At 36.2% G+C, this 23,431-nt stretch overlaps 1 pseudogene; it reads right to left on the bottom strand.

The window, feature by feature from the left end:
- LOC114622706 overlaps nucleotides 1–14,927 on the bottom strand; it is a 78,245-nt pseudogene extending 63,318 nt beyond the window's left edge.
- Between the last annotated feature and the right edge of the window lie 8,504 nt (nucleotides 14,928–23,431).

Here is a 23,431-nt window from a genome sequence, read left to right as displayed (position 1 = left end):
TTGAATAAATAAAACAAACAAAAACAGAATAATTCAAGAAACAAATATTTTGGCAAATGTCTATAGATGACCAGAGGCCAAAACTAAGGATGTTTATAAATAATATTGAGATTGGAAGAATGGTATACACTAGAGGAGACATAACAATAATTTCACCAAAATCTTGGGCCCCTTCAGTGGCCTCATCAGGAGGCAGATATTCAATTTCAAGGAGTTTGAGCTTTTTCACACTTAAAACATTATATAAAATGGCTAAAAGTACAAGGCCAGAAGGTAGAATAAAAAAACTAAGGCCATATCTGTCTGATATAGCCATGAATTTTTTTTTAATGGGGAGGGGATCTATTGCAACAATAGAAAGTATAGGTTACCATTCCTCCATCTTCAGGGACAAACCATAAAATAAGAGATGTTTCTGATGACAATATTGAAAAATCTTATCAAGAACAGTTACAGACTGTACACGTTGTCCATAAACAGGGCACAGTAGAAACTGACAGTCCAAATTTATAAGAGAGAGACACTGCTGACAAAACACCTGACTAACAAATCTATTTGGATAGAACAATGGCCTATAAGTAAAGAAAAACTTGTAAGCACTAGAGAAACTAGTATAAGAGTAGCTGGAGATTCAACGAATAGAAGAGTCCTCCGGCCCTTGGAATTCTCCTGTATTTCTAATCTGGCAAATAGAGGATGTTGACAAATCTGAGACCAATTGTTAAAATCATTCAACCAATAGGTTCTTTGCAGCCTGCAATCCTATTGCCTTCTGTGTTATTTAAAGAATGGCTTATTATAGTGATTAATTTAAAAGTTGCTCTTTCACAATTTTTTTACAAGAAAAAGATAGGCTTGCTTTATCAATACATACTTATAATAATATTTGTCCAATAAAAAGGTATCACTGGAGGGTCTTGCCAAAAGGAATGTTGAATACTTCTGTCTTCTGCCAATATTTTGTACATCAGCCCTTAAAAATAATTCATAAACATAAAATTTATTAATGCTGGGATTGCCTCATTTTGTCCAGAAAATGAACAGTGACAAAGAGCTTGCAGTAATTTTTATGAAAAATTAACAACAAATACTCTAAAAGCAAATGACTGCATTTTATAAAAAGATTACATATTTAAAGATAAGTAATTCTCCCTCATATAGTAAAAGAGACTCCCATTTCTAAAGCCCCTTCATTTTATACTGGTGCAAATAAATCAGGAAAGGCAAGATATAAGTCTGAAAAAACAAGTATGATGGCTTGTAGTCTATGTTTCAGTTCAAAAGTCAGAATTGCATGTAATGCATCTGGCACTGTTAGATCTTTCAGAACCTCTTAGTATAGATACTGACACTCAATATGCAGAATCTGTTGTCTTGCATATAGAAACTGCTGAACTTATTTAGGATGATTTAGAATTAACGTCACTATTTGTTCAATTACAAAAATAATCAGAAATAGAAATCATCTATTTTATATAAAACCTATCAGATACCACACAGTTCTAACAGGACCTCTATCACAAGGTAATGAGAAACTGATCAACTATTAACAGAAAGTATGCTAGAGCCATGGAGTTTTATAAGAAACACTATGTTAACAACAAATGTTTAAAAAGAGATCTTTCGACAGCCATTGCAGTACATTGAGCTCCATAGAGACAGCGCCGGGGCAAGCGAGAGCCGGACGGGCACTGGGCGACTCTGTGCCTCGGGGAGGAAAATCAACTAAACATGGGCAAAGGAGATCCTAAGAAGCCGAGAGGCAAAATGTCCTCATATGCATTCTTTGTGCAAACCTGCCGGGAGGAGCACAAGAAGAAGCACCCAGATGCTTCTGTCAACTTCTCAGAGTTCTCCAAGAAGTGCTCAGAGAGGTGGAAGACTATGTCTGCTAAAGAAAAGGGAAAATTTGAAGATATGGCAAAGGCTGACAAGGCTTGTTATGAAAGAGAAATGAAAACCTACATCCCTCCCAAAGGGGAGACCAAAAAGAAGTTCAAGGACCCCAATGCACCCAAGAGGCCTCCTTCGGCCTTCTTCTTGTTCTGTTCTGAGTACCGCCCAAAAATCAAAGGCGAACATCCTGGCTTATCCATTGGTGATGTTGCAAAGAAGCTAGGAGAGATGTGGAACAACACTGCAGCGGATGACAAGCAGCCCTACGAGAAGAAGGCTGCCAAGCTGAAGGAGAAGTATGAGAAGGATATTGCTGCCTACAGAGCTAAAGGAAAACCTGATGCAGCAGAAAAGGGGGTAGTCAAGGCTGAAAAGAGCAAGAAAAAGAAGGAAGAGGAAGATGATGAGGAAGATGAAGAGGATGAGGAAGAGGAGGAAGAAGAGGAAGACGAAGATGAAGAAGAAGATGATGATGAATAAGTTGGTTCTAGCGCAGTCTATAAAGCATTTAACCCCCCTGTACACAACTCACTACTTTTAAAGAAAAAAATTGAAATGTAAGGCTGTGTAAGATTTGTTTTTAAACTGTACAGTGTCTTTTTTTGTATAGTTAACACACTACCGAATGTGTCTTTAGATAGCCCTGTCCTGGTGGTATTTTCAATAGCCACTAACCTTGCCTGGTACAGTCTGGGGGTTGTAAATTGGCATGGAAATTTAAAGCAGGTTCTTGTTGGTGCACAGCACAAATTAGTTATATATGGGGACAGTAGTTTGGTTTTTGTTTTTCTTTTCTTTTGGTTTTATTTTTGGGTTTTTTTCCATCTTCAGTTGTTTCTGATACAGCTTATACGAAGATAATTGTTGTTCTGTTAACTGAATACCACTCTGTAATTGCAAAAAAAAAAAAATATGCGGCTGTTTTGTTGACATTCTGAATGCTTCTAAGTAAATACAATTTTTTTTATTAAAAAAAAAAGATCTTTCTCTATAACTTGATGACAAACCAAGTAAATTGTAAAGAAATAAAATGTTGTACTTGTTTTTAATATGTCCAAACTTCATTACCCACACAGAGTAATCCAAAAGGTACCCAAAGAAATAAAATGTGGTAAATGGCTATGTTTCATTTTGTAGACTTTGGAAAACTGAAGTATGTACATCATACCATAAAGACATATTCAGGATTCTAATCGGTGACTGTGCTTTAAGTCCTGAAAAGATCGATTCAGGAATTACATACACAATTATTAGAAGTTATGTCAATAACGGTAATACCTATACAAATTAATATTGGCAATGCTCCTGTATATATCTCTGGTAAAATGAAGCAATTTTTCCATGTTATAATAAAAAGCATGTAACAGGTATAGCACACAATCCTACAGGACAAGCAGTTGTAAAGAGATCTAATTGTACTTGAAAAAAAGATAGTTAACAAACAGAAAGGGATAACAAAGACTCCCAGAGGTAGATTACATGGTCTTTACTGACTTTAAATTTTTTAAATGCTAACAAACAAAAATCAGAGGCTACTACAAGACACTGGATCATGGAATACACTGATGAACCTGTTTATATGAAGGATGACCTGACTTCAGAATGGAAGACAGAATGTGTAATGCTAGGAGAGAGATTATGTATATCTTTCCTCAGTTGAAGAAAGCTATGGATTCTTCCAAATTGTTAAAAATCAAATATTACCAGGGAAGATTCCCTGAAGATGTTGGTTGCAGACAGAAAGAAAGAAATCAAGGAGGCAAAACAGGACAGATAATATGATTTGCTGATCCCTCCACAAGGAAATAGCTCTGAGACAGACTGAGAAATAAAAATGTCTGAAGCCAGAACCTTAGGTATGCATAGCCAAAAAATTTTTGGCTACAAAATCCTCATAACTTATTATGCCATCCTTTCAATTGGCATAGATAAGGAATTATATTACAGTTTGGTTATACAATCCAAACTATCTTATAAAGAAAGACAGATGTCTTTCACCAGCTCATACAAAAGCAGAAAAACAAACTTAACTGATCTGTGTGCATTGCACATTCCATACATATAGAAATGTGTATTAACCTCTAAAAGCTTATACATTCACAGAAGAAAACTACCAGAAAGGCATCTTGGACAAGATTTACCTGCCATGGATGCTGAAATACTGAGGCATGCTGCTACAGCTTCCTGCCTGATCTAACCTCAGATTCCCTTAATAGCTGTTTCGTGGAAACTTCCTTCCAAGACAATCTCATAAAAAGCTGAAGAACCCAGATCATGTCAATTCATCCAGCCTTACAGACTGTTCCAGCCAGGACTTCATTTAAGCCTGAATTTTCACAGCATATAGATATTGGACAATAATCATTACAACTAGCTTTCTTAAAGCTAAATCATTTTCTCAAATTTCTTGGGCACCCCCAAAAGAAAGGCAATGTACCAAATCAGAAGGAATAAATTTTAAGAGAACTATGCTCCATTTACAAAAGATGGGGTAGATAGATTTTGGTCTTTCAATAAATGATGGATGTTTGTAATTTGTGGGAATGGTAACAAGTAGTTGTGTTTTTCTACAGGGAAGGAACAAAATAGAGGTGTTAGATTCAGGATTTTTTACTCTTTTTTTTTCTTTCCTCTGTCTATTTTCTCTCTTTTCTAATGTTTGGGGTAAAACAGAGAAAAGAGATGAAATGAAAGAGAGGCATATAGGAATAAAATAGGAATAAAAGAAGTAAATGAATAAAGAAATACAGGATAGATTATTGAATCTACTTTTAAACTAGTTGGCCTTAACAAGCCAAAACCATTACTTTGGTATAGATCTTTGTATATTAATACAAAATTGAGGTTATATTTTGCTACAACTTACTGTGTTTTCAACTTTGATTTGAGGTACCATATCTGTATAATTCTTAAAAACACACTTTCAAGTTCTAGTCCTTTTCAAAGTTGCTATTATAAGCTGTTAAGGATAAGTAAAAATTGCAACTTAATAGTCAAACTCATGATCATGTTAGTAGTCTAGGTAATTACAATAAGTTGTTTTCAAATTTAATCAGCTAGTGAAGTGCTACCTGAGTAAACAATCATTGACAATTCAGATATAACAGACAGATAGATGGTCTTCCCAAACTCCAGAGATCCACAGAATATGGCATTAAAAGATGTTTTATTAATTAGACCTTTTTGACAATCATACATGTCTGTTATTGGTAGTACTTCCATTCCACTTTGAAGAAGATGATGAGCATTAAACAACATCCATGGAGAATAAAATTTTAAGTAAGATTCTCTACTTACCTGGTAAAAAGGAACATAGAAAGAAGAAATGTGAGTAAAATAAATACATACAAATAAATGTGCTGTTTTTAATATATTGTACATAATTTAAATGGAATATGATGTCAAAAGAAAACAATATTTCAAAGATACATTATAGATACATTATAGTATTGTGTTAAATAGTTTGCTCTTTAAAATCTTTATTATATCATTATGTAGGTATATGTCATGGGTTACATGTTAGTAAATTGAAATTGGTGCAGAAGGAGAAGTGAACAATACAAAAACAACTAACAGCTTTGTGATATCAGGAATCATAAAAATCCAAGATACAATGTTTCTCGAATCTGTCTTGTTAGAAGCATTGTGGAGCACACTCACAATCAAATCACTAGGACAACTGAGGCAGAAAAAGATTGTCAGGTCCAGGCTAGCTGGGACACATAGTGAGATATTGTCTCTTAACAGTTGAGATAGAAGTATGAGTGAAAGGAAATAGAACAAGTACAATATCAATTTAGATTTTAGAATTCATTAGATTCTTATCAGGTTATTTAAGACCACAGTTTATTTTGTGCCTGACTTCTTATACTTGACATTGTATGGGTGGCATTACCTTCTGAAGGCTGCTGAAAGAGTTCGTCCTCTTGTAGAAGTCTGCCGCAGTCGAACCTTTGGAGCTAAGACAGTGCCATAAACATGTCTTAATGTTTTGTTACATATTTGTATGATTTTAATTTGGGCATAAACATAGGAGTGTCTGAATTTCCATTGTACAGGCCACACGTATAACTTTATATAATGTCAGAATACTTGTGAAATACCTTAATTTATAGTCTCATTGGCTTACCAGTACTCATTCAATAAAATATTTCTGATAATTATTTTTTATATCTCTTAATTCATGTCATTTCCTGATGTATACTAGCGATCATTAGAATTTATTTGTCTATCACAGATTCTTATTTTATTTATTTGGTTGTTTGCTTGTTTGTTTACCTATCCACATTACATCCTGGTCACTTGTCCCTTCCAGTTGCCACTCCCACAATCTTTCCCCTATTCCCTTCCCCTTCACCTCGGTGAGGCTGGGTGTTCTCCTGGGTGTCCCTCAAGCCTGACACTTCAGATCTCTATGAGGCTAGGCACTTCTTCTGACTCTTAATAATGTGGTTAGGTGGGGAGGACATGTTCAATTAATACCTGTCTCACAATGAGAAAAAGTCTAGCAATAAATAGAATTGAGGGTATGAAACTTTGAGCCCTTTTTGAAAGGTTTTAAGTGAAAATTCATAGATGAATTAAATCTCTCTTTCTCTACACACTGATGGTGAAGAAAGGGTCATACAGGAGAAAAGGTTGGGAACAAAATGTTAGATTTCATAAGGATGAATACAATGGACATCACAGGAGGAGTGTTAGAAAACACTGATGGGCTAAATGTTAAATGAATTCTGTCTTCTCTGAGAAGAAACTGGTGTGTTATTAGCTATTGCTAAAGTCTTGCCAATGTTTTAAGAATCTGTGCATGCAGAATTATTTCTCAACTACTATATCAACTACTTGTCAGGGAAAGCTTAATTTCTTCCAGATGTCTGTCTCTCAAATCTAGTTAGTATGAATCTTTTAGCTGCTGTAAATCCAATCCTTCCTGAAGGATAGCATCTTATTGTCAGCTGGTTTATATTTACCATTTTCCAGATCTCTGTCAAGGGCTCTATGACCTCCAAGGTCCCTAGAGGTCAAAGCTTTGGTAAACTGCAGCATAATTTTCTTCAGTGAAATAACCACTTTCAACATGGATTTTGTGGACTCATCCTGTCTCCCAATCATTTTCCTTGCTGATTCTGTGGAGTAAATATCTTGCAAAATTACTTTTGCTTTAGGTAGTGCATTCTGTAAAATCTTCTGCCAAAAGATAAATTACATTATATTCAAATATGCACATCACATCTCGTTGGGGGTATGTGCCTGACAATTATTATAAGAGAATGGATTATATCAAGAAACTAAAACTCCAATGATTCTTAAATTTAGACTCTAGTGTACCTTTTTTCATCTTTTATGTAACCAGAGGAATTATTTTGATCTTTCATTTTTTTCCCTTTGACATTTTCTCAGATATGCTTAAGATACAGCATGTACATTAATAAGGACAAAAAATGAACAAATAAATTACTGTTTGGTTTAGTGAGAGAGAAATTTACGTAAGTTACTTTTTTATTTTTAATAGTTTATACTATATCAATAAACAAAACTACATTTTCTGATTTTAACTTCAAGGAAATAGTTTATTTCAATAATTTAGAGTTCAATATATAATATCTGGATGGCCCACAACTCAGCCTGGGACAGAGCTTATGCTCCAGATCACCCTCCACACTTAGAAACAGCCTGACTCAAAGAAGTACCATCACAACCAGGATCATAGGCACACAGGAGGGGCTGGATCCAGTCAAAGACAGCAAAGCAAGTTAACACTGTAGATAATCAGATGGTGAGAGGCATGCACAAAAATATAGCAACAGAAACCAATGCCACTTTGCACCATCAGAAGCCAGTTCTCCCACCACAGCAAGCCCTGGATACCCTAACACATCTGAAAAGCAAGATTCCAATCTAAAATCTCATCTCATGAAGAGGATAGAGGACATTAAAAATGACAGAAATAGCTCCTTTAAAGAAAAATACAGAAGAACATAGGTGGAAACATGTGGAAACCTTTAAAAATGAAAACACATAAATCCCTTAAAGAAATTTAGGAAAACATAATCAAATAGGTGAAAGAACTGAACAAAACAGTCTGGTATCTAAATATAGAAATAGAAACAATAAAGAAATAACAAAGGAGGCAATCCTAGAGATGAAAAAAACTAGAAAAGAGAGCAGAATTTACAGATTCACGTATCACCAACAGAATACAAGAGATAGAAGGTTCTCAGGATTAGAAGATACCATAGAAAAATAAGTAAGCAAACAAACAAAAAGAAGATATTGACACAACATTCAAAGAAAATACAAAGTACAAAAAGCTTCTAACTCAAATTATCCATGAAATTCAACTGAAAAGATGTAACCTAAGAATAATAGGAATAGAAGAAGGATAAGATTCCCAATGCAAAGGACCAGAAAACATCTTCAACAAAATCATAGATGAAAACATCCCTAACCTAAATAAAGGAATGGTCATAAGCATACAAGAAGCCTACATAACACCAAATAGATTCAACCAGAAAAGAAATTCCTCCCGTCACATAATAATGAAAACACTAAATACACAGAACAAAGAAAGAATATTAATAGTAGTAAGGGAAAAGGCCAAGTGCCATATAAATGCAGACCTACCAAAATTACACCAGATATCTCATCAGAAACACTAAAAGTCAGAAGATCTTGGATAAAGGTCATGTAGACCCTAAGAGAACACAAATGTCAATCCAGGATACTATTCCCAGAAAAACTCACATTAACTAATTAATTACTAAAGCTTAAAGCACCCACTGAATGTCACAAAAGAATAGTGGGAGACTTCACCAGCTCCCTCTCAACAATGAACAGATCATGAAAACAGAAACTAAACAAAGACACAGGGAAACCAACAGAAGTTATGAAACGAATGGATTTAACAGATATCTACAGAACATTTCATCCTGAAACAAAAGAGTATACCTTCTTCTCAGCACTTCATGGTATCTTCTCCAATATTTATCATATAATTAGACACAAAACTAACCTCAACAGATACAACATGATTGAAATAATCCTATGCATTCTATCAGATCACCACAGAGTAAGGCTGGACATCAATAACAACAAAAACAACAGAAAGCCCACATCTTCATGGAAACTGAATAACTCTGTACTCAATGATAACTTGGTTAGGGAAGAAATAAAAAAAAAGTAGATACTTTCTAGAATTGAACAAAATGAAGGCATAGCATACCCAAACTGATGGGATACAATGAAAGTGGGGCTAAGAGGAAAATTCATAGCACTGAGGACCTTAATAGCAATTTTACAGCCCATTGGAAAGTTCTAGAACAAAAAGACACAAATACATCCAAGAGGAGTAGACACCAAGAAATAATCAATCTCAGGGTTGAAATCAAACAATTAGAAACAAAGAGAATTATACAACCAATCAACAAAACTAAGAGGTGGTTCTTTGAGAAAAGCAACAAGATAGATAACCTCTTAACCAAACTAAATAAAGGGCAGAAAGACAGCATCCAAATTAACAAACTCTGAATGAAAAGGGAGACATAACAACAGAAACTGAGGAAAATTTAAAAATTATCAGATCCTACTTCAAAAGCCTATACTCAAAAAAAACTGGAAATTCTGATGAAATGGATGATTTTCTATACAGATACTAGGTACCAAAGTTAAATCAGGACCAGATAAACTATCTAAACACTCCAATAACCTCTAAGGAAATAGAAGCAATTATTAAAAGTCTCCAAACCAAAAAAAAAAAGCCCTAAATGTGGGCAGCATATACCAGCAGATATGAGGGCCCCAATACATACATACATACATATATATATATATGTATGTGTATATATATATATATATATACATATATATATAGCAGAGGACTTCGGGGTCTGGACTCAGTCAGACACACACACACACACATATATATGTATATGTATATGTGTGTCTGTGTGTGTGTGTGTGTATACAGCAGAGGACTGCGGGATCTGGACCCAGTCAGAGAAGATGCATCTAACACTCAAGAGACTGGAGTCCTCAGGGAGTTGGGAATCCTGGTGGGTTGAAGAATGAGAGAGTGGGGAAGGAGTGAGGACATAGTCATGGAGACAGGAGGAGTGGGAAAGTTACTGAATTGGGAACATTTAGGGGGTGGACAATGAGGGAGTCCACCCCTCCTAGACTGGAAAAAAGATTATATTAAATTTTAAAAAATAATAAAAATAGAAGTCTTGGAAAAATCAGGAATTCAAAGCATGTGCCTAAACATGATAAAAGTAAAATACAGCAAACCAACAGCCAACATCAAATTAATTGGAGAGAAAGTTGTAGCAATCAATCTCACTAAAATCAGGAACAAGACAAGGTTGCCCACTCTCTCACTATTTATCTAATATAGTACTTGAAGTTCTAGTTGGAATAATAGACAACAACAGGAGGTCAAAGAGATACCAATCAGAAAGGAGAAAGTTAAGGTATTGCTATTTGCAGATGATATGATAGTATATATAAGTGACCCTAAAATTTCTATAAGAGAACTTCTATACCTGAGAAAATACTTCAGCAATGTGCCTGGATATAAAATTAACTCAAACTAATCAATAGTCTTCCTCTACACAAAGGATAAATTTGATGAGAAAGAAATTAGGGAATCAAGAAACTTCACAATAGTCACAAATAATATAAAATATCTTGACATAACTCTAACCAAGCAAGTGAAAGATCTGTATTTCAAGAACTTCAAGTCTCTGAAGAAAGAAATTGAAAACCTCAGAAGATGTAAAGATCTCCTATGCTTGTGGATTGGTAAAATTAACATAGCAAAAATGGCCATCTTACCAAAAGCAATCTACAGATTCAATGCAATTCCCATCAAAATTCCAACTAAATTCTTCACAGATAGAAGAAGCAATTCTCAACTTCATATATAATAATAATAAACCAAGTATAGTGAAAACAACTCTCAACAATAAAAGAACTTCTGGGGGAATCATTATCCCTGACCTCAAGCTGTACTACAAAGCAATAGTGATAAAAAAAGACTGCATGCCATTAGCAAATGAATAGACAGGTAGATCAATAGAATAGAATTGAAGACCCAGAAGTAAACCCACACACCTATTGTCACTTGATCTTTTACAAATAAGCCAAACCATACAGTGGAAAACAAGACAGCATTTTTAACAAATGGTGCTGATCTAGCTGGCAGTCTGCATGGAGAAGAACGAAAGCTGATCCATTTTTTATCTTCTTGTACAAAGCTCAAGTCCAAGTGGATCAAGGTCATCCTTATAAAACCAGATACACTGATTATATTAGAAGAGAAGTTGGGAAAAAAAACTTTGAACATATAGCACAGGAAAAAATTTCCTGACAGAATGCCAATGGCTCAGACTCTAAGATCAAGAATTGACAAATAGGACCTCATGAAACTGAAAATTTCTGTAAGTCAAAGGATACTGTCAGTAGGACAAAACGGTGATCTACGGGATTGGGAAAAATTCTTTAACAACTCTACGTCTAATAAACGGCTAAAATCCAAAATATACAAATAACTCAAGATGTGAGACTCCAGAAAACCAAAAGAGCCAGTTAAAAAATGGGGTACAGATCTAAACAAAGAATTCGCAACTGAATAATCTCAAATGACTGAGAAACACCTAAAGAAATGTTCAACATCATTAGTTATAAGGAAAATGCATATCAAAATGAACCTGAGATTCCACTTAACACCAATCAGAATGGCTGAGATCAAAAACTCAGGTGACAGCAGATGCTGGTGAGAATGTGGAGAAAGAAGAACACTCCTCCATTGCTGTTGGGATTGCAACCACTTTGGAAATCAATATGGTTCCTCAGAAATCCAGTTCCTCAGAAAACTGGAAATATCTCTACCTGAAGACCCAGCTATACCACTCCTGGGCATATACCCAAAAACTGCTCCAAAAAATAAAAAGGAGATGTGCTCCACTATGTTCATAGCAGCCTTATTTATAATAGCCAGAAGCTGGAAATAACTCAGATTTCCCTCACTAGAAGAATGGATACAGAAATTTGGTACATTTACACAATGGAATGCTATTCAGCTATTAAAAATAATGAAGTCACGAACTTTGTAGGTAAATGGATAGAACTAGAAAATATCCTGAGTAAGGTAACCCAGAGCCAAAAGTACATACTTGGAAGGTACTCACTTCCAAATAAATATTAGCCCAAAAGCTCAGAATAAACACGATACAATGCACAGGCCATATGAAGCTTAACAAGAAGGAATGCCAAAGTGTGGATTCTTCCAATCAACTTAGAATGTGGAACAAAATAATCATGAGAGACAGAGGGAGGAAGAAACTTGAGTGGGAGAGGAGAGAGCAAGTAAAAAAGGGGGTGAGGACCAGGTATGGAAAGAGACAGGGGAGAAGTCCAGAGGGCCAGGAGAATGAATGGAGATAAGTTGCAGAGGGGGGTGAGAAACTTACGGAACCACTAGCAATTCCCAGATGCCAGAGATGCAAGAGGCTCCCAGAACCCAATGAGGATGACTTTAGCGAAATACCCAAAGCAGGAAGATAGAACCTGAAGAGACCACCTCCAGTAGAGAGACACAAGCCCCAGTGGAGAGATGGGGCCATCCACCCTTCTAAAAAGAACTAATTCAGAATTGTTCCTGAAATGCAGGGAGAAAAATGGAGCAGAGGCTGAAGGAGAGGCAATCCAGAGACTGCTCCACAATGTGATCCATTCCATCAGCAGATACAAAATCCTGACACTATTGCTAATGCAAAGATGTGCTTGCAGACAGAAGCCTGATATGGCTGTCCTCTGAGAGGCTCTGTCAGCACCTGGCTATGTAGACTTAGCCCAGGAACCCCAGTGGAAGAGTTAGGGGAAAGGCTGAAGGAATTAGAGGGGATTGAAACCCCACGGGAAAAACAACAGTATCAATTAACAGGATCCATCAGTGCTGCCAAGGACTAAACTAAAAAACAAAGAGTATATGTGGGCCAGTCAATGGCTACTGCTACATATGTAGCAGAGGATTGCCTCATCTGACTTTAGTGGGAGGGGACACTTGTTCCCCACTTGGTCCTGTGGAGGCTCAATGCCCCAGAGAAGGAGGATGCTAGAGGGGTGAGGAGAGAGTGGGTGGGTAGGTGGGTGGGTAAGCATCCTCTTAGAGGCAAAGGGCTGGGGGTTTCATGGAGGGCAGACTGGGAAGGGGGATTAACATTTAAAATGTAAACAAATAAAATGATTAATACATAAAAAAAACCTTTAAGAAGATACATAAGCCACATGTGATAGCAAATGCCTGTCACCTATTACTCAGAAGGCTGAAGAAGGAGAATCAGAAATTTGAATCCAGTCTGGCCTGTATACAGAGGCCCTGTCTCAAAGTACATGCAAACATCTATGGATTGGAGATTCAGAATTAATTTTCAGAAAAGCATCATCAGAATTAATTCAGTTATTTATCACTACATAATTTTCCAGTGAAATGAATTCTTTATGTTGAATTTTTATTTGTCAACAACCCACCTAGAAAAAGAAAGTTTATGCATATTCAGGATGCGTCACCTGAGTACCAAAAGTAACACAGGGCTCCTATGGATGTCCTAGTACAGATATCATGCAGCTAGATTCTTCCACATTTTCTGAGTATAAAATTCACATATATTGAAATCCCAGCCAGGCTTTGTGGCACATACCTAAAATTTCAGCATTTGTTAGGTAGAGTCAGGAGGATATGAATTCAATGTCATCCTCAGCTACATAGTAAATTATAAACTAGACTATCCTTTATAAAACTCTATTTCAAGACAAGACAAATTATGATTCCACTTAACATACTCTGGCTAGTCTGTTGCCCTAAGATTGGAAAAAAAATGTTCTGTCTGTTGCTTTGTAGCATCTGGATTGTAAAATTGGAACTGTGTGTGCAAAAAAAAAGGGGGGGAGATATATTATCACATAGGACACAAACTTCTGCTCTGCCTGAGAGGACATTTCCAAAGAGGCTTCATTGAACTATAAGACCCTAATTTTTATTAGCATTTCCATTTCTCATGTTTACAATGTTTATATAAGCCAAAACATGTAAACCATAATATTTTGTACCTAACTTCATTTACTTGATATTGTGTTTGTGACATCACCTTGTGTCACTCTATGCAGCTTAATTTCCACTGAAGAAAGACATCCTCTTTTATTTTATGTCTGGCATTTCTGATCCTTTACAGCTATAACAGATAACTGTCATAGATATTTCTTAATGTTCTGTAATTGTGACATCATACTACATCACAACTCTATGGGCTGGGTCCTGGGACTTACTGAAAAGAAGAAAGCACCTGAATAACCAATGTACATTTTATGTTTCCAGACTGCTGCTACAGTGTGACCAACTGCTTCAGGTTCCAGCTGCCTGCCATAAGTGGAGATGCTCCTGTTGCACTGTGTATCTTTCCCACCATGTTGGGCCTTGTCCACAGACTGGCACGGTTTCTTGAAAGATAACTCTAAGGAAAGAACAATGTTTGTAACACAAACTCTGAAGGAATCCCATGAGTGTGAGATATTGTGACTCAATCACTAAAGGACTTCTGACTGACTGGACCAGCATTAATCTTGCAAAAGGACCATCTGACAGAAAACCAGGCATCCAAAACCCTATGAAGGATACTAAAAAAGTCAAGGTGGGAGCCAATTAACAGGCTAGACTGAACTCATATTTTGTAACTCAAACTAGCTCTCCCTCTACAATTGTATCTCCATTATTAGTGCCTAATATCAAGCAGGCAAGCTACTCTGTCCTGATGTGTTCCCATTTCTTTTCTATTTTCCATATTTTTCTTCCTTTTGCCCTGTATTCTAAACTTTTATTATCCTTTGACAAGATGTCTCAGATAATATTGTAACAGGCCCAGAGCCTTCACATAATTTGTGCTATGGAATCTAGCACATAGGCTACAACTTATGACAAAAAGAGAGTAAGACCTAACCTATTTAGAGAGAAATCCCTAACTGTACTAACCTTGCATTTTGTCTTCTATATTTCTGCTTCTGTCTCTTCTTGCTAACTGAGGCTTGTCAGCTAAGGATGTGGTCTTTATCTTAAAAGCCTGCTATGATTAAAGATTTTGGCCTGAAGTTGGTCCCAAATACCCAGAGTCCTCACTGGCTGGGTAACAGAAACTTCCTATTGCCTTGAACCTGTGTCTGAATGGTCTTCTGTGGTAAATACCTCATAAGAATATGGACTGTCTTTTCTCGTGAAGTCTCATGTTTCAGCATGCTGTGAGATAGGATGGTTTTAGGTTATTTGTTCACACACAGAAAGAACTATCAGTGTTCCTTCACTTCCTAAAATGATTAGTGTTTAAGAAAATATTATTTACCAAATATTTTATTTTGTTGCCTATTCATTGGCAGTAGCTGCTTTTTCAGACATTAATTTTATATATACATATATATATTCAAGCAGGCAAGCTATTTTGTCCTGATGTGTCCCCATTTCTTTTCTCTTTTCCATATTTTACACACACACACACACACACACACACACACACACAGGGAAACACTAGTAATGACATGACTCTGTTGTCATAAACACCTATATAGGAGAGTTAAATGTCATCTCAACCAGACCACAAACCAGTACTAATAGGATATTGGAAACACTTCACTCAAAGAATAAGAATTATTTAAAGAATTCAAATACAAAAGTAAAAGAAACATGAAAAAAAAATCAATGTGACATGACTTTCATAAATTCCTGTTCCAATATTAACGATGTCAGAAAAAGATTGAATTAGATAAAATTCCACATAAACAAGTCTTCAGTTCCATATCCACTGGCAAACAGTGGAAAATTCCAAACATCTGATCACATAGACAATCCTGCTATGTTCATTTCAGTAGGTCAAAAAATGAAGCAGACCCTGGACAGGGATGCAACTGTGCTAACTTCAGATTTTTATCTCTCCTTCTTCTCTTTCAAACCCAATCCCCTAGTCTTAACCCCTACTCTATAGTAGAATACCTGCTGCTGTGCCTCCCTAGTCTCTGACTCGAGAGACCTATTATAACATAGTGGAGTAACTCTTTTTTGTGGAACATTTCAGCCCCACTCTACCCCATTACTATTTTTATGTGTTATGTCCCAATATCTAGAAACACAGGTTATCTAGAATCCCCAGTGGTCAGGATCCAGCAGGATCCAGCAGAACTCATCTGGCAACACACTTACCTAAAAAGAAAAGAAAGAAACTGAAACCAAAAAAACAAATACCCAATCAACAAAGGCAAGACCAGATACCAGCACCTATAATTACAATTATCAAAAACACAGAAGCCTATCAACCAGTGTAAAAACACAAATGATAACTGACAGAACAATTAGACTCCACTAGATTCTGACAATCCTATCATAGCAGGCCCTGAGAATTGGAATATACATCAAATAGAAGGAAACAAAAGCTTTAAATAGACTTTATGAATATGATAGAGGACTTTAAATAAGAAATGAATAAATCTATTAAAGATATCTATGAAAACACAAACAGTAGAAAATAAATGATTACAACAGTTCAAGACCTAGAAGTAGGAATAGGACCAATAAGGAAAACCCAAACTGTTGGAAATCTGAAAGTGAAAAACTTAGAAACTCAAAAGCAAACTTCAGAGGCGAGCTTCACCAACAGAATATGAAAGATGGAAGAGAAAATATCAGGTATTAAAGATACAACAAAAGAAATAGATTCCCTAGTCAAAGAAAATTTTAAATTTAAAAATATCCTAGCACAAAACAGCCAGAAATATAGCACAGTATGAAAACATCAAATTCAAGTATAATAGGAATAGAAAGGAAAATAAATGCAGAAAATATTTTCAACAAAATCATACAGGAAAATTTCCCTAACATAAAGAAGGAGATGCCTACCAATGTAAAAGAGGCAGCATACAAAACACCAAATAAACCAAACCAGAAAAGATATTCCCCTTGACACATAATAATCAAAACACTAAACATCTAGAACAAAAATATTAATAACTGCAAGAGGGAAAATAACAAGTAACATGTAAACTCAGACCTATTATAATAGAATAATACCTGACTTATGAATTAAGTCTTTATAATGCAGAAGATCCTGATCACATCTTCTACAGACTATAGGAGGTCACACATATCAGGCCAGTCTACAATACCCAAAAGAATTATCAATCACAGTTAGTGAAGTTATTCCATGATGAAGCAAAATGTAAGCAGTATTTCCAAATCCAGCCCTAAGAAACTCTAGAAAGTAAACTCCAACCTAAAGAAGTTAATTAGACCCAATAACGCAAAAGGAGTAAATCCAAGAGCAGCAAATTAAAATGTGGGAAATGAACACACACACACACACACACACATACAAAACACAACAACCAACAAGAGTTATTGATATCCTTCGACAACAGTGGTATCAATTTCAAAAGGACAAGACACAGACTAATCTAGTAGAATGAATGTGAAAATAGGGTCCAGATTTCTGATGAATCCAAGAAGTATACATAAGAAGCAAACTGGCATAGCCATTTTAATATCTGATAAAATACACATTAAAGCAAAACTAATCAGAAAAGATAGAGAAGGACACTACTTACTCATCAAAGGAAAAAAAATCTCCAAAAAGATATTGCAATTCTTTTTTTTTTTGACATTTCATTTCTTAACTTCTGTGTACCAAACACAAGAGCACCCAAGTTCATAAATGAAAGTATTACAGATTAAATTACATATTGATCCTCACACACTGTTAGCAGGAGACTTCAATACCTGACTTTTGCCAATAGAAAAGCTATCCGAACAAAAAAATAAACAAAAAAGCACTAGAAATAATGGGTGTTTTAAACGAATAGGACCAGTTGGGTAAGCAGGGTACTATAGTGAGAACTAGGAGCAAAAGGATTAATGGTACAGTCTTAGCTGTATATTAACCAAAGGGACTGAGAGAACAAAGTACAAGTTGTTAGATTCTCAGTGTCTCCTTGTTCTTTTCTAAAGGTTATTTCTGACCATGACAAAGCTTTCTCTAATTACCTCTGATTGGTATTAAAGCAACAAGTTTCTCCCAGTGCCATGGACAGAGTCCTCATTCTTTCATAAAGAAGAGATACTATCCTCTTGGGTTCTCAAGAACAACCTTGACTAAAGAATTTAACTGGGCTTTCAGAAGGGAACCGGAATTTTCCCAATGTCCCAGGTCTATGTCTACTTAAACGTTGCATTTCTAAAAGATTTTATTCCCTATAATGAGGATTAAAGTTCCTACTTCAGTAAAGCTCTTTATACCACCCTTCAACAATAGAGGAATGAGAATAGGGGTAGCTTGTTGTACATTTGTAGACCCTGAATCTAGATTTAGGTGGACCCTGTACACTTTTTGTAATTATGGATAAAAATCTATGATATAAAATGCATGAGGACAGTCACAGCAGTTTTAGTTTCTCCAGGTGGTTGGTCAGGTTGGTATTATCAGCCTTCTAATAGTAGCAGGGAGTGCCAGTCTCCATTCTATCAAGTGCCACCACCCATATGTTTCCTATTTTGCATTGTGCAAGTGTGTGTGTGTGTGTGTGTGTGTATGCTTGTGTGTGCACACAGGGAAGAGTATGTGAATCCCTGTTAATTTGGATTCTTTCTGTGTATAGAATGGGTGCTGAAGCAATTCAAGCTTAGGCAGGGTAACCAAGATCTGAAAATGCCCCACTGGTTCTAAGACTGTCTTCTTGGTCTAGTCTGCTCTCTTCTTAACTTAAGCCTCTTGGGATTTCCTTTTTGATTAACTTTGTAGTGGGCAATGTTTTCCACTCTTAACAGCCATATGGCCCCTAGTAAGGACCATTTTGTTTCGATTTCTTCCTGCTGAGATGAGGAGATCCTTCTCTCTGGAGAGTTCTCAATGGACATATGCAAATTGACTGTTGTTATCATCAGATCATCACATACAGCAAAGACTTTGTTCTTTACACAGTGAGATACCTGGGTTAACACCAAGAGCTCATCCCTTTGTGCTGAAGTCCTTTGGCTGTGAAACTAGGCTTGCATCATCCTGTCTAGCATACCTAATTTCATCTTAAACAAAACTGCGCCATCAGTACACCATCCCTCTTCACCTTCTTATAGTAGTATATCTGCTGGATCAGGTCCCTTGGATTAAATCTCATCAATTATTTTCAGGTGAAGCTTGGATCAAGAAGAGTAGACTGATGCTCGAGGCATCTACCCCACAGTCACAAAGAAGAGATGAGCTGAGGATGCACCAGTCACAGCAGCAACGTCAGCAACATTCAGGGCCTGAGTCATTCCAGAGATGGAAGCTGAAGCTATTTGAGTCCATCTTTTATCACGACCATGAGCTCTTCTGCAGTGTTGGACTTATTGTAAAACATTTTAGCAATTTTTAATAACTGAAGCGTATTTATATTTTCCAACTATCTTGACTTTTGAGGTATTTTTCAATAGGGCCGACTCCATAGCTAAAGTAATATTGGTTGATTTCTGGTTTCTAGATGCATCTGGGTCTATGGAGGTAAATCGTGATGAGCTTCACAGAGATGTTTCAGTCTTGTATCACTTGAAGTAGCTCATCACCTTAGAGAGATTATTGAGGTTTTTCAACAGCTTCCTTCAATGCTCTTTTAAAAGGGGCCTGGTAAAAAATTTCCAGAGCCTTCTTACCTTGGTCACTGTTGCCATTCTGGTCAGGTTGAACCAAAGGGAAAATCCATTCTATCCAGAATACACTGCCCTACAGATATCTTTCCTATTGGGCTCAGAGTAGCTTTTTTAAATTACTATTTTCAAAGAATGGTACATTTTGACCTATTTAACTACATAGATCATTGGTTAAAGGAAATTCATAGACTATGAAAGAAGAGTGGTGCTTCCTCTTCTTCCCCAGGGATAGCTGGGGAATTATTTATCCCTTTCCTGGTCTCAACCAGCCCTTTAGAGCCAGGAGCTAGGAAGTTCAAAGTTTGGAAACCTATATTCTCCTCCTTGTGTACCCTGCTTTTAAGTATGAAGATGACAAGAAGTTAGACTGTAGAGCACCCCAAATGAGAGGCTAGACCCTTCTTGTCTCTACACAAAGAGCTAGACTGCACTATAATTGACAAAACAGGGAGAGCCAGGAACGGGAAGGAGACAGGGCTCAGAGAATGGGCAGAGGGTTTTGTTTTCTCTGGGCTACCTGGTTGAGCAGAAAAGATTCATGTCTCCAGTACAAGGGAATAGACTTTAATCTGGTAGTGTGGAGAGGAGTTACACATGAGAAAGCCATTGGTCAATTTAAAGAAACTGGTTGTGGTGGCTGAGGTCCCCAGTTACCATCTTAAAAAGCTACTATAGCTGCCCGGGATCCACTGTCTCATTATAAATCACCTCTACCACAGCAGCATCCTCCAAAACTAGTCACTATTGTAAGGGAGATATGGTACACATGGCTTTGTGTCATTCATGAACTTGCAGGATGTAGCTATAAGCAGCCACAGTCATCCCTGTGACTCATTGCTTCTCCCATTCTTAAGCTGTTTGATCAACAAACAAGACTGAGAGAAACACACAATAAAGACAACCATGGATGGTCATTGTCTACTTTCACCGACCTATACAAATAAGTGTTTATAAGATCTGGGATTCAAAGACATGAACGAATAGAGCCGACTACAGTCTAATACTGTAGACAATCTTACTTCAGTTATGGTATAGATTTTACATGAATGTAACAAAGAGAGCAATGATCCAAGGGAGGTTATTTGAGTTCATAAAATCATGATCAGAAAAACATGTAAATAATTGCCAGTAAGCACGTACTAAATATTGACAGAGCAACCTTTTCCCAGTATTTTCTCAGGACAAACCAATTTAAACATAACAGCCTGGCATGGACTATAGATTATACCTGGGATAGCACAAAAGCAAGACAGAAGGTCATATCCTATTCACTGCACACTGACCATATTGAGTTCTATCAATATAATCTGACAAACAAAATAAACATGAATAAATTGAGTTTAAATATTTGTTATGGGAGTCATGAAATGACATCCAAGAACAACATAGAAAACAAAAAGTATCAAGGTAAAAAAGCCCTCTGCCTTTTCCATGGAACCACTTAAAAAGATCTGCAAGGCACTGTTCACCATGCATCAGTCTTTTAACTGGGTTCTTACAGACCATGATTCACTCATGTACCTGAACACATGTGGAGAATCCAATGACATCTCACACAGCTCCCAGAAACTAGATTAGTGGCAGAGGATAGCCTCTCCTTTGAGTCCTAAACAGAAGGCATCTTGCCAAGAATTAACTACACATTTGACAAAACTGGTAATTTTTGGTTACCTTATTCTCTTATGGGGTGAAAGTGTCAGGTGTCACTAAGACATAAGGCAGTAACTGATCAGAGTGACTCCCGGGTCCTTGGAACATCTCATGTTGCACCCTAAAAGTTCCTTGAGTACTCTTTCCAACTCCAAGGTATTTCAAGGCTATTGATAGGTCTAGTCTCTGAGGATTTTGCTGGAGCCTCCAGAAATGATAAAGGATATCAATCAGAAAGCACTTACGTAAGTTCAAGCCAATTGAAAGTCTTTATTAGCTGGCTGTCAACTACACTGGGTATTCGAGAAGGGAGATCTGAATCCTTCTCAGAGTGAGCTTTTAAGGAAAAAAATAAATAAAAGTCATTCTCAGCTAACCCATCTCAGTTAAGAACAGTTAGACAAAAAGCAAGATTAGTGTTCTATGTCAGCAAGAACTGCTGGGCTCTAACTTTTTCCTGCTAGTCTGAAGTTGAAGGAGAAAAAAGGACACATAGAGAAAAGTGGTTATAGTGTTTGTTACTAATTTGTAAAAAGTCTAATATGAAAGCTATCTTAGGGGACAAGTGGAAAGTTCTATTCTATCTGTGGAAAGGGAAAAATTCTATTCTATATACTACTCTAAGTAAGGAAAGGCAAAAAATTCTTTTCTGTCCTCTTTCTCTTCAGTATTTATACATCTTTCAGAATACATAATCACATGTTACAAAGTTCATCACAAATTCATACCAAAAATCAAATCACAAATTGAAATAGAAGTTTACAACAGAGAATCTTTACATACACATCCATTAGGAGTAATTATCTGGCTAAACATCCATCATTTATCTAACTCCACAGGCTCACTGAAGATTTAAAACTATAACTAAGTTATTATTGAAGTTTTATATAGATAAATCCAGGCAATATTTTATCTTCTGTCCTAGCACCTGTAATAAATAGGTTTTTTTATCTTTGACTTTTTATGACCTTTGGTTAACTGTTTTACAACCTCTTGGAATGTGCTCTGAGTAGGAGAAACTCTGGTTGCTATCTAAGAGCAATTAACTGGTGACACTTGGAAGACTGGTAGAGTTCTCATTGCAGTTTTGACTATCAGGAAGTGAACTAACAGCAATTCCATTATAAAAGAGCTTAGTAATCATTATTATAATTTTAGGAATTTTTATAGGATCATCATTAAGACTTAAGAAGTCATCTGTTTGTCTATATAGCATCACTACAAGACAGTACATCTTCATGGATCTTCAGAGATCTGCTCCAAAGGCATGTGCTATTATTTAGTGATTGTTGTGTATGTTTAGTAATAACAGGAAAAGCATATTAATAACAATGATCTTTCCTAAAATGAATCCTTTATAGCCTTGCTGTATAAGGATACACCTGTCACAGATTTTATAATAATCCAAGGCAGGACTTTTCAGGATGACCACCTGCTAGTTATTAGCTTGTCCCATTATGGCTCCTGACATACTCTTACCAATGAACAAGTCATTGAAACAGAAACTAAACAGAGACACAGTGAAACTAATAGAGGTTATCAACCAAGTATATTTAACAGATATCTACAGAACACGTAACCCTAAACCAAAAAAATACACCTTCTTCTCAGCACCTCATGATATCCTCTCCAAAAACTGACCATATAATTTGTCACAAAACAACCCTCTACCAATACAAAAAATTGAAATAATCCCATGCATCCTATCAGTTCACTGTGGCCTAAGGCTGGTCTTCAATAACAGTAAAAACAACAGAAAGCTCATACACACATGAGAAGTGAACAACTGTCTACTCAATGATAACTTGATCAGAAAAGAAGTAAAGAAAGAAATTAAAGACTTCCTAGTATTCAATGAAAATATTGACACATCATATCCAAACTTATGGGACGCAATGAAAGCAGTGATAAGAAAATTCATAGCACTAAGTGCCCAGGTAAAAATAACTGGAGAGATCTTACACTAGCAACTTAACAGCACATCTGAGTTCTCTAGAACAAAAAAAGCAAACTTACTCAAGAGGAATAGATGGCAGAAAATAGTCAAATTCAATGCTTAAATAAACCAAATAGAAACCAAGAGAACAATACAAAGTATCAGCAAACCCAAAAGCTAGTTCTTTGAAAGAATCAACAAGATAGATTAAACTCCTAGCCAAACTAACAAAAGGGCCC

Source organism: Grammomys surdaster, unplaced genomic scaffold (assembly GCF_004785775.1).
Source record: "Grammomys surdaster isolate TR1022 unplaced genomic scaffold, NIH_TR_1.0 191, whole genome shotgun sequence".
In the NCBI taxonomy this organism is placed as follows: domain Eukaryota; kingdom Metazoa; phylum Chordata; class Mammalia; order Rodentia; family Muridae; genus Grammomys; species Grammomys surdaster.
This window is presented reverse-complemented; position numbering and strand designations above follow the sequence as displayed.